The sequence below is a fragment of the Triticum dicoccoides genome, chromosome 7B (assembly GCF_002162155.2).
Source record: "Triticum dicoccoides isolate Atlit2015 ecotype Zavitan chromosome 7B, WEW_v2.0, whole genome shotgun sequence".
NCBI lineage: Eukaryota > Viridiplantae > Streptophyta > Magnoliopsida > Poales > Poaceae > Triticum > Triticum dicoccoides.
In genome coordinates, this window is record NC_041393.1 from 36,120,384 (window position 1) to 36,132,731 (window position 12,348).

At 42.9% G+C, this 12,348-nt stretch overlaps 1 long non-coding RNA gene across 1 annotated transcript; it reads right to left on the reverse strand.

The window, feature by feature from the left end:
* Positions 1–9,701: 9,701 nt before the first annotated feature.
* On the reverse strand, positions 9,702–11,975 carry LOC119335413. The gene is made up of 5 exons (XR_005161853.1): positions 11,719–11,975; positions 11,449–11,569; positions 11,219–11,297; positions 10,365–10,448; positions 9,702–9,831 (listed from the first exon to the last, which is right to left on the reverse strand). It is a non-coding gene; the product is annotated as an uncharacterized LOC119335413 (long non-coding RNA).
* Positions 11,976–12,348: the final 373 nt, after the last annotated feature.

Below are 12,348 nucleotides of genomic sequence, written 5' to 3' on the forward strand. Positions count from 1 at the left end.
ATAAGCTCAACACTCACATGACCAATCTTTGGATAATTCCTTAATAGCACCTTGGTCAACTCATAAACTCCTTGAAACCAACACATGGACTTCAAGAAAAGCCTATGGACAAAACCTTCAAATATAATTCAAGGCAACCATTAGTCCATAGAGATTGTCATCAATTACCAAAACAAAACATGGGGGCATCACATGTTCTTTCAATCTCCCCCATTTTGGTAATTGATGACAATCACTTTCAAGAGAGTTTATATAAGGAATTATGCATCACCATGCAATGCAACAACCAATAGTGCATGCGAATGATATGCAAATGCTAAGGAACAAAACCAAAGCAAGAGGAGACAACTCTCTAAACTTCTCCACAAAACTCTCTGAAACTTCTCCCCCATTGGCATCGATTGCCAAAATGGGCGAAAAACTAAGAAGGCCAATATAAATTGTGGTCCTCCATAAATTGTGTATTTGTCAACAAGAGAGTGGAATGCAATACACATATCCAACGGTAAATACTTGGAGGAACACAAACTATATTGAGGCCCAAAGATTGCAAAAGAATGATATGCCACAAAGACATAGCAAAGAGAGAAACAAGCAATCAAGCAATCAAAAGATACCAATTGAAGCAAGCAATCAAAGGATATCAATTGAACCAACTAGACCAAAGATCCTATGAGCCACATGAATGAAGGATAATATGATAGGAGGCGAGGAGTGTTCTAAAGAAACTAGAGCAGCTCCCCATGATTTGTGCACAAATAAGAATGTTTTGTAATTGGATACAAAGTGCACAAAATAGGATCATAGCTCCCCCAAAATCAATAGAAACTTACAACAAGTGCAAGTGGGCAAATAGGAGACAAAGCCTAGCACTTGCAACAAGCACATGGTTGAGCAACATGTAATAGAGGCAACTAAGAAAAGGCTCAACCAAAACCGATGTGTGTGAGTCAATGCAATGAACTTGAGAAGACTAATGTACGGATGAGCATTAAGCATCAATATAGTCTTGAAAGAATGAGATACACGTTGCAAGGCATGTCATTCCCAGACACAACTAGCAAACGGGTTCACAAGCTCACTAATAAGCATATAAAGAACCTATGCTTGTGACAACCCATGGTGAAGATAGAAAATGAAAGCCTCATCAAGACGAGGGATACTAATTAAGATGGCAAAGGCCTCGTCAATACAAGCATGAGGAAAAAGATCTTCACCACAAAAGAGTGCATCAAGATGCAACAAGATAAGACCCGCACTCAAGACAAGATCTTTCACGGAGCCACCAAAGAAATAACAAAAGAAAGACAAGGTGGACGTGAAAGAAAGGATATCATCTAGAGATGTAATTTCTCTCAAGTGTATAAGGTTCTAGGTAGACGAAATCATGATGATATATGTCTACAAAGAAGGGTGTACACCCGACATAGTTACAACACGAAGGAATAAGATATCCAAAAGGAAGTCATACATATACCAATAAGATATTTGCTTGGAAGCATAGCACATGGCTAGAGATGGTCTTATTGTATATAAATGAATTCCTACCACACAACCATCAAAGACATCACAACTAGCAACATGAGATCATCATTGAGATGCTTTGAGAAAGGAAACAAGTATCACAAGAAAGAATGAATTACATGCCATGATACAACCTACACAAGGTTGATGCAAGAAATGTGTGCATGAAGTAGATGATGATACTTGATACCGAGATACCATTGGAAGGATGTAGTAGATACCAATTGAAGGTAGATAGTAGTTCATTGATCATCCTAGCTTGACTACAATAAGCACATGGTGACAACATCTTCCTTGTGAGTGAGCCGAGCATCCAATGCATCTCCAACCGTTCCTAGAAGAACAACACAAACTAAACGGTACCCAAACTCATTGGGACCAAATAGTTAGAAACACCAATACATAGTAAAAACTCCACATAAATATGTGCATATAGATATGAAAATGAATTTCATGCACATCTCATCCAAATTGAGACTAGGTGGAGTTTCCCCTATATATTGAGTCAAGAAAGAAAGCATGCCAAAAGAAATACATGAAGTAAACATGAATGCTCAAGACTTTCCAAACCCAAAACCAAAAGACAAAGAAATGCCAAGTGAAAAGGATACCAAATGGAGAAATCATCACTTGGAAGATATCATTAAAGATACATTAAGGAATGAGATATCCATTGATACACACTAAACTAAAGATGTCAAACTCCCAAAGAGAGGATGGTTCCAAACAAACCAAGTTCTCAACAAAGTTTCATGATGGCACAAAGTACCAAAAAGAAATGGCTTGCCTTCCACCAAAACACACTTGATAAGGATCACAAGAAGAGTGTTCTAGAGAAAATAGGATAGCTCCCCCACGAGTTGTGCATTATATAGGGGATTTGTATTTGAATACAAAATGCACAAGGTGGGATCACCACTTTCACTATATCTAGAAAACTCTAGACAAGAACAAGAAATAAACAGGATCCACAAGTGGTATGGAAGACAACGGGAGTTGACACAAACCTTGGCAAGAGAAAAGGCAAATAAAAGCAAAAGCCAATGTAAAGATGATCAATAAATTCTACCACACATAAGTGACTACCAATTGTCAAAAGACAAGAAGTAGATGGAAAGAATTCCCGGTGGTAGAGAGCAAGGATATCCAACATCATCTTCACACCACACACAAGCAAATTGCAACTTGTAGAGCTAACATGCCACCTAGGAACAAGATAATCTACAATATCAATTCTAGGTGACAATATCTCAAATGTACACATTTTCTAGGTTTGTAATATGCACTTAGCATATTACTCCCCCATAATGTGATACCAATAAGAACTTAACAAGAGGCAATAAGAGGACCAAACAAGAGATAATTAATGGACTATTTAGAATTTGAATTTCTCGTGAGAGATATACCACCAAGCGACTAGATAATCTTGTAATATCAATACTAGATGGTATTCCTCATGTACACACATTTATAGGATTGTGAGGTGCACAAAGCACATCACTCCCCCAAAATGGGATGTTCCATTAATCTCTCACATGAGCCAACTAGGATACAAACAAGAAGCAAAAAGGCTCAACACACGACGCACATGTACATGATGTGCAAACCAACACACACATACTTGATTGCTCAAGATAAGCAAGTTGGAAGCACAACATATACAAAGACATGAAAGGAACAAAACCAAAACATGCAAAGGGGCAAGTAACTTTCAATGTAAACAACTTAAGTACAAGTTACCGCAAGGAGGCACATTGGATATAAGATAGAAACTTGACAACCCAATTGACTTGGCTTGAGACAATAAGAGTGATGAAGTCCCCTTAATTCTTCATAATGTAGCCAAGTCTCCAATGCCCTCCAACAACACCTATTGATCAAGTTTGAGCTTGTTGGTCCCCAACCAAGTTGGGTCCTAAGAGGTTAGTCACAATAGGTTTGGCTACCCAAATGGTTCTTTGCTTGACACCACTTTGAGTACCAACAAACTTGGCAAACACATTGCCAACCTTATCCTTACCAAGAGAATAGATATCATCAATAATAATTGGGTTGGATAAGTTACCACTAGTGCATGAAGAAGCGACGTGACCTTTCTCACGACATAAGTAGCAACGTCTACTCTTCACTTTCTTCTCACTTGATTTCTCAATTTGAGAAGCATTAACTTGAGTCTTCTTGGGAAGAGGCCTTTCTTCAACTTGATTTGAGCATGAGATTGAACTTGTGCCCTCTTCCCTTGTTGCTTGACACTAATGGCCTTCTTCTTCAATGGGCAAGATCTAACATGATGCCCTTCGACTTTGCACTTGAAGCAAACAATCTTGGCTGAATTCTTGACTTGTTCTTGGCCCTTCCTTTTGTTCATCTTGGACTTCTTCTTCTTATTGGAGTTGAATCCAAGTCCACCTTTGTCATAGGGGGATTTTTTCACACTCAAGATATTGTTGAGTGTGGATTTCCCTTGATGACTCTTTTCCAAGTCTTTCTTCAAAGAAGTGACTTGGGCCTTGAGCTCTTTGATTTCCTCTACATGGTTAGTCTCAACACAAGTACTAGAGGAAGTATAAGCTTCATCGTTAGAGCAACAAGGCAAGGAAAGCAATTCATCACAATATGTACCAACATTGTGAGTAGATGAATTACAAGGACTAGCACATGGCAATATACTATTTTGACTAGAAGTAGTGCTAGTATCCACATGAGGCTCACTAGATGTTACCTTAGCAATCATGGCCTCATGAGCTATCTTTAGCACACTATGGGATACTAGAAGATCATCATGAGAGCTTGAGAGCTTTTCATGACTTTCTTCCAATTTCCCATAATTGCTAGATAGCACCTCAAGTTGAGCACGTAGCTCAACATTCTCCTTCAAAATGGATGCTTCACAAGTAATAGAATTAGTAGCACAAGCATCATCATTAACAACAAGAGGAGAAGGCAACTTGGCAAGCTCTTTTAAATAAGAAGCTTCAAGTTGAGCATGAGACTCGGTGAGTTTGATGAGCTCACCCTTGATGACCCTTGAGCCATTTTCGAGGTGCTCAAAATCCTCAAGGAGTCTAGCATGAGCAACTTCAAGCTTAGCATTTTTAGTTTCAAAAACATTGGCCACCTCAAGAGCTCTGTCATTAGATTCCTTCACTCTAGATAATTCTAGAGCAAAAGTCTCCTCAAGAGATTTGGAGGTGGTTTGTTCATGTTCAAGAGCTTGAGATAGCTCCGCGATCTCATTTGCGTAATCACACCCATGAGCTTCCATTTTCTCAATGGTGACCTCATGATCCTCTAGATGAGATTCCAACTCCTCAATGTATTTCTTGCCATCAATGGCAATGGACATTATTTCCATGAAGTTGGAACGAGAAATTTTATTTTTATGAAGAGCTTTAAAAATCATTTCCCCCTTAGTTTTTAAGGAGGCAACATTATCATTCTCTTCATCATTATCCTCATCATCATTAGCATCAACATCATCATCAAGAGACATATTGGGGTACAAAGTAGGAGATACCTTTGACGCCTTAGCCATAAGGCAAAAGGCAATAGATGATGATGTAGGATCCCTTGAGGCACCATTAAACACCACATCTTGTTCCATGGAGTGTTTGGTTTCCTCTACATTGTTAGCACAACAATTCGAGGAAATAGATGCATTTTTATCATGGCAACAAGACATAGCAAGCATATCATCATGAAATTTAGTCAAGCAATTTCTACATGATATGCAAGGACTATCAACACAAGCATGTGCAACATTTGGAGCGCTCAAAGTGTTAAAGCCCAAAGAAGGAGCATTGCAATAATATAGTGATGAAGGATCATCCACAATAAGCATACTATCATCATTGCAATGACCAACACTACTCACCATATCATTACCTTGTGGCAAACCACATGTAGGTGAAGTAGAAGAAGTTGAGAAGACTATACGACCGGAGGTGGAGGGGGAACAATCATCCCCACAAATATTTGACACACCATATTTATCTTGAAGCTTTGTCCACAACTCATGAGCATCCCGGAACGACATGAGTTGAAAAATAACTACATTACTCAAAGCATCAAAGAGCACATTAGAAGCTTGAGCATTGAGATAAGTGTTTTTCTCATACTCTAACGATAATCTTTGGGGATCCTTTGGAGGAGAAAAACCCATATCTACAATTCGCTCTAAATTTGGGTCCATGACCCTAAAGAGATTAAGCATGCGAATTACCCAAACATCAAAATTTGTGCTATCGAAACTAGGAGTGTCAGAGAATCCTAAAGCCCTAGTAGACATCCTTACTCTCTAGGTGGTTAAGCCCTAAAAGGAGAGACGAGGCTCTGATACCAATTGAAAGATCGTGGATGTCGCCTAGAGGGGGGGGGGTGAATAGGCGTTTTAAAATAATTACGGTTTAGGCTTGAACAAATGCGGAATAAACCTAGCGGTTAATTTGTCAAGCACAAAACCTAAAACAACTAGGCTCACCTATGTGCACCAACAACTTATGCTAAGCAATATAAGCAACTATGTGATAGCAAGATATATGACAAAGAACAATGTGGCTATCACAAAGTAAAGGGCATAAGTAAAGGGCTCAGGTAAGAGATAACCGAGGCACGCGGAGACGACGATGTATCCTGAAGTTCACACCCTTGCGGATGCTAATCTCCGTTTGGAGTGGTGTGGAGGCACAATGCTCCCCAAGAAGCCACTAGGGCCACCGTAATCTCCTCACGCCCTCGCACAATGCAAGATGTCGTGATTCCACTAAGGGACCCTTGAGGACGGTCACCGAACCCATACAAATGGCGACCCTTGGGGGCGGTCACCGAACCCGTACACTTCGGTGACCCTTGGGGGCGGTCACTGGTACCCGTCAAATTGCTCGGGGTGATCTCCACAACCTAATTGGAGACCCCGACGCTTGCCCGGATCTTTACACCACAACGATTGAGCTCCGAACATCACCAACCGTCTAGGGCGCCCAAGCACCCAAGAGGAACAAGCTCAAGGGCACCAAGCACCCTAGAGTAATAAGCTTCTCAACTTGTAACTTCCACGTATCACGTGGAGAACTCAAACCGATGCACCAAATGCAATGGCAAGGGCACACGGAGTTCCCAAGTCCTTCTCTCCCAAATCCCACCAAAGCAACTAATGCTAGGGAGGAAAATGAGAGGAAGAACGAAAGAAGAACACGAAGAACTCCAAGATCTAGATCCAAGGGGTTCCCCTCACATAGAGGAGAAAGTGATTGGTGGAAGTGTGGATCTAGATCTCCTCTCTATTTTCCCTCAAATACTAGCAATAATCCATGGAGGGATTGAGAGTTAGCAAGCTCAAAGAAGGTCAACAATTGGGGCAAAAACGAGCTCAAGAGATAAGGAACCATTGGGGAAGAAGACCCCCTTAAATAGGTCCCCACGAATCTGCCTGTTATGTGCAGAAAGCTGTAGGACCGGCACAACCGGTGCACGAACCAGTACAACCGGCCAAAGCAGAGGGAAAACCAACCTGGGAAAAGCTCTAAGCGGTACAACAGCCCGGGGAACCGGTAGTACCGGTTAAACCGGTAAAACCGGTCAACAACCGCCCAAGAACCGCTCCAAAATAGAAACTAGTCCGGTGGTAGAGCGGTACATGGCCGGAACAACCTCCGGACCAATTCTGGAGCGGTACAACCGTTCCAAACACCGGTTGTACCGGTCAACCGGTACAACCTCTCTACGGGGCGGTACAACCTCTCTATGTAAAACAGGCAATATCAAAACAGCCACAACTTTCGCATACGAGCTCCGAATTCGATGAAACCAAGTTTGTTGGAAAGCTAGCAACAAGGGCTAACACAATATTGATAGAAATATCAATAAGAAGCAAATGAGAAAATGCTCATAAGAAAATGGTGAGAACCCTTCCTTGGATAAGACCAGTGAAACCTCCAACACCGAAAACATCATAGAAGACGCATGCGAACTCCGTTTTCGATGAACTCAAGCTTGTCATCAAGATTACCATAAGCTCTAAGACCCACAAAGAGAACCAAACAAGAACCAAGAAACATGATGCAAGGATGCAATGGTTTGAGCTCTCTACTAACGATACGATCAAGCGACCAACTTGAGAGCCCCCCTTGATAGTACGACAAACGATCCTATAACCCGGTCTCCCAACTACCACCACGAGACCGGTAAAAGAGAAAACCTATCAAGGGCAAACCTTTCCCTTACACATGGTCCACTTGAGTTAGATGATGACGATCTTGACTCCGTCAAGTTGGACCACCTTTCTTGATTGCGTTGGCTCGATGAAAACTAGATGATTGCTCCCCCATAGTCCACTATGGGTGAGCCTCTCTTCGGCAAATCTTGACAAGACCATTGACACCACAAAGGATGGCAAGACTCAAGCACTTGATCTCTTCGTGATGCTCCACTTGAACTTGCACACGGCAATCATGATGACGATCACCACTTGATGTCATCCTTTCCATGGGTTGTATGCTATCTTCCTCTTGACGCAAGCCCATGGACACGTACCTAACCCCACATATAACTCTCATATAGACCATGGGTTAGTACACAAAGTGCAATGGACAATGCTTACCATACCATGGGATCACTTGATCCCTCTCGGTACATCTTCTATGCTTTGTGAGTTGATCAACTTGATTCACTCTTGACTTAGTCTTGATCAACCTTGAATCTTTCGAACTCTTTTCATTTGGATAATGTCTTGAAGGCAAACATGAATGATCACACAATCTTTTTCTTCAAGACATGCTTGCAATAAGCTCAACACTCACATGACCAATCTTTGGATAATTCCTTAATAGCACCTTGGTCAACTCATAAACTCCTTGAAACCAACACATGGACTTCAAGAAAAGCCTATGAACAAAACCTTCAAATATAACTCAAGGCAACCATTAGTCCATAGAGATTGTCATCAATTACCAAAACAAAACATGGGGGCATCGCATGTTCTTTCAATGGTGGTAGGCAATATGGCGACATGACGAGCAATCTAGTAGAATGTTTCAACAATGTGCTGAAGGGTGCTCGTGCATTGCCGGTGACTGCAATAGTGGAGTACACCTTCTTCAAGCTTAATGAGTACTTTCAGAGGCATTCCAAAGAGACTACAAAATGGATAGGTGAAAAAAAGGATTATCCGGAAAAGGTTGATGAATGGTTGCAGTTACAAGGAAGCAAGTCTTCACATCAACAAGTTATCATATTCGACAGAATTGAAATGATCTATCAAATTGATGAGCCAGGTGGCACAACACGAGACGGTTTTCAATATGGCGGTGCTGCATTTGAGGTGCGTCTGAAGACTCGGTGGTGCCAGTGCGAGAGGCCTAGTAAGTATCATTGGCCATGCTCGCATTTGACAACGGCGCCGAAGGCGAGAAACATACATGTTTGTGATGGAGAAACCGTGCGGATGCAAGAGTTCCATGTGGAAGCTACTAGGTTGACATGGGCGCCAAGATTTCACCCTTTCTTGGACCAATCGTAGTGGCCTGAGTACCATGGCCCTCATATTAAGCCAGACCCTCTTCTGAAGGTCACTACAAGAAATATGCTATCTTGTGACCTCCACTATTGGTCACTGAAAGGTCATAGTTTTTCATTTGCGACCTTTTTGAGACCAAAAACAGAAGGTCAAAAGCTAAGGGTCGTTAACCGACTATAGCGACCTTCTGTGTGATATGTAAAAGGTCGTTGGTTCTTTGACCAAATTTTTGGTCACTAGCAGCCTCCTCAGTCCACGTAGGCATCCAGCATGGCAAGCTGATGTGGCATAAGATTCAGCCCGGTCCAATTCGGTTTTCTACATGGGCCTAGCCCAATAATTCAGCCTTTTAATGTATTTTTTTCTTGTTAATTTTTGGTAGCTACATGGGCCAGGACCAACATTTAAGCCATTTTATTTTTGGGCCGTAGCCTTTTTAGTCCATTGATTTTTCTACTTTCAGCCATTATACGTTGGGGTACCACTAGTAAGCCAGCCCCACATGTCATGCTTATCTCAAAATATGTCCCACATGTCAAAATTTTCGAAATTTGTCAAACAACCATTATAACTTGGACCCTCTTGTCAGGTTTCCATTTCACGGGTATTCAAATCACATACGCAATCATTGTTTTGAACAGACTAGAGAGCAAATGAAATTCTTCCAAAACAAGACTACATTAGTCTATTACAATTCAGTATACTACAACCCAGATATGCGTACAATTACAACACATAATATGCTCCTCTTTGTTGATATGATTCACAGCTTCGGCCTTGGATTCACACTTCACCTGTGCAAAGAATAAGAATGAAAATATAAGAATAAGAATGTGTTCATGGAGTGATCCAATAACTTATAAGCAAGAATTGACATCAAATGCCATGTAGATAAATAGTATGACTAACACTAACCAGTATGTGTTCATGGAGTGACAAATGTTCTCACTAGCTAGGATTTTTTTTGGTATATAGTATACTAACATGTGCAACTCTAACTAAATTGATCATGGAAATGAAAAGAACTGCAAGCATGTTTTTTTGGGTCTATAGTATACTGACATGTTCATTCAGAATCTAGGCAACAGCAGATACACACCAGCAGATACACATTCAGAATCCAGTCAAATTGTAAGCAACAGCAGAACAGATCTAAAAAATCAGACCATAATCAGCATGCATCAGGATTTATGGTTCTAGCAAAAAAGTGGCTGACTAACAAACTAGATATGCTTCTGCAGACTAACAAAATGGTAGCAAACATACTAATCAGATTGATTCGTTCAATTAGGCAGGCACGCAGATAGTCAATGTGGCTAATTTATACCTAGTGCATTTACACCAAATGAGGTCATTGAGCTGAGTTGGAATTATGACTCTGGAACCTTCAGAGCACTGAACATGTTATTACCTGCAACATCAATCAAAGAAGCAGAAGTAAGGAACTTAAGTCCGTATTGCAAATCTGTCAACGGAAGGCCTATGAATCAGAGGTGCGCATATCTGACATGAATGGCAATAGATCTCCAACCACCAGGAGTGCAAAATAACTATCAGGAGAAGGAAAGCAAGGTTGCCGATGCACAACAAAAGCACTTAAGTGAATGTAATATGTCCCCCCGCTCCTTTTTTTCAAGACCAAACCAGGAAGAGTGTTGTCGTTTCACTAAAATCACAGGTGAACACACAAAGAAACAAACATTTGTGCTTCCTCCGTTCCTAAATATAAGTCTTTTTAGAGACTCCAGTATGAACTACATACGAAGCAAAATGAGTAAATCTAACTTTAAAATATGTCTATTACATTCGTATGTACTAGTTTGTAGTGGAATTTTCAACGAAGGGAGTAGAACACATGGACGCTGAGATCCCGCGATTAGCGAAGCAGCAAAAGACCATGGGACACCACCAAGCAACATGATGGAGAACACCCTCAAGCAAACCAGATCGGTATATGCATATATGTAACCTATGCACCGAGGGCTCCAAGAGGAGCGCGATAGACGCAAACACTGAGAAAATGTGTACAGAAGTGCTGAATAGCCGTCACCATAATTGTAGAAAATATGTACTGTAAATATTAGGAAAACTTAAGAGTATTTCAAGGCACAGTAGTGCAGCCCTGGCATCGCCACTGCAGCCCTGAGTTGCGAGTATGTAGAACACATTATTCAGAATCACCTTTCTTTGAAATTGGAGCATCATCAACACTGCTACTGCAGGTTTTTTGAGTTCCTAGCACCATCTTTGTTGACTCTATCTGAACAAATGGAGTCACACGAACATTAACCTTGAGATACAGGGGGTATAAATGACTCATGTTACTTATTTGCTCGGCTGTCGGCTACAAATTAGATGAAGTTTCAGCTAGCAAAGAGGAACAGAGTAATGTGCTTGCGCAGTTGTGCTACCTTGAGGCCATCCTGGGAGTAGAGCCGCTCCTGCATGAGCAGGAGGATCTTGGGCACTGAGTTGCCCCTGTCGTTGTAGCCGCACTACATCGACTCCGGTGACACCCCGAACACGCTGGCACTGCAGGCCGAAAAGCACACACGTTTGAAATCCGAACCGAATCCTCATCCTCGCGCGGGAGCACGCGCGGCTCGGCAGGCAAGCAGTAATCTAGAAGAAGGGACAGAGTCTGGCCGGTTGGTTTGAGGAGAAGAAGAGGAGGAAGCTACCTGGCGCTGGGGGCTGGGCAGGGGATCTGGAGCTCGAACTCGACGGGGAGGCCGAGGAAGCCCTGGAGGCGGTCGAAGGTGACATGCGCGACGTGGTGGACGTCGGTGGGCCAGCCGATGTCCATCACCTAGCCCCCCGCGCCGGCGGCTGGGTCGTCGGCGTCCGCCATCTGGCACGGCAACGCCACCGACTTGTGCAGCACCGCGAGCAGTAGCTCCAGCACCTGCCCCTGCCGCTCCTGCTGGTCCGCCTTCCACTCCCCATGCCCCCGCCTCCCCCGCAGCCGTCGCCGGGGCGGGAGATGAGCACCACCTCGCCCATCGCTGCCTCCTCCTCCTCCTAGCCTCCTCCTCCTCCTCCTCCTCCTCCTAGCACCACCTCGCCGGGACGGATCAGGTGCTCCTCGGCGTGCTTCAGAGAAGCGAAGGAGACTGGCGGCGGCTCCGCCAGCGTGTAGCCCGCTGCTCCCAGTCGACCTCGAGGTAGGAGAGAGATGGATCTCACAGCTCTGGATCTGCAAGGAGGGGAGGGGGAGGCCCGGTGGCGAGCTATGGTGGGAGGATGTGGTCTGAATTGGCGAGAAGGGGACGGGGGCAACGACGGCGGCGGGAATGGATCTGAATCGGGGA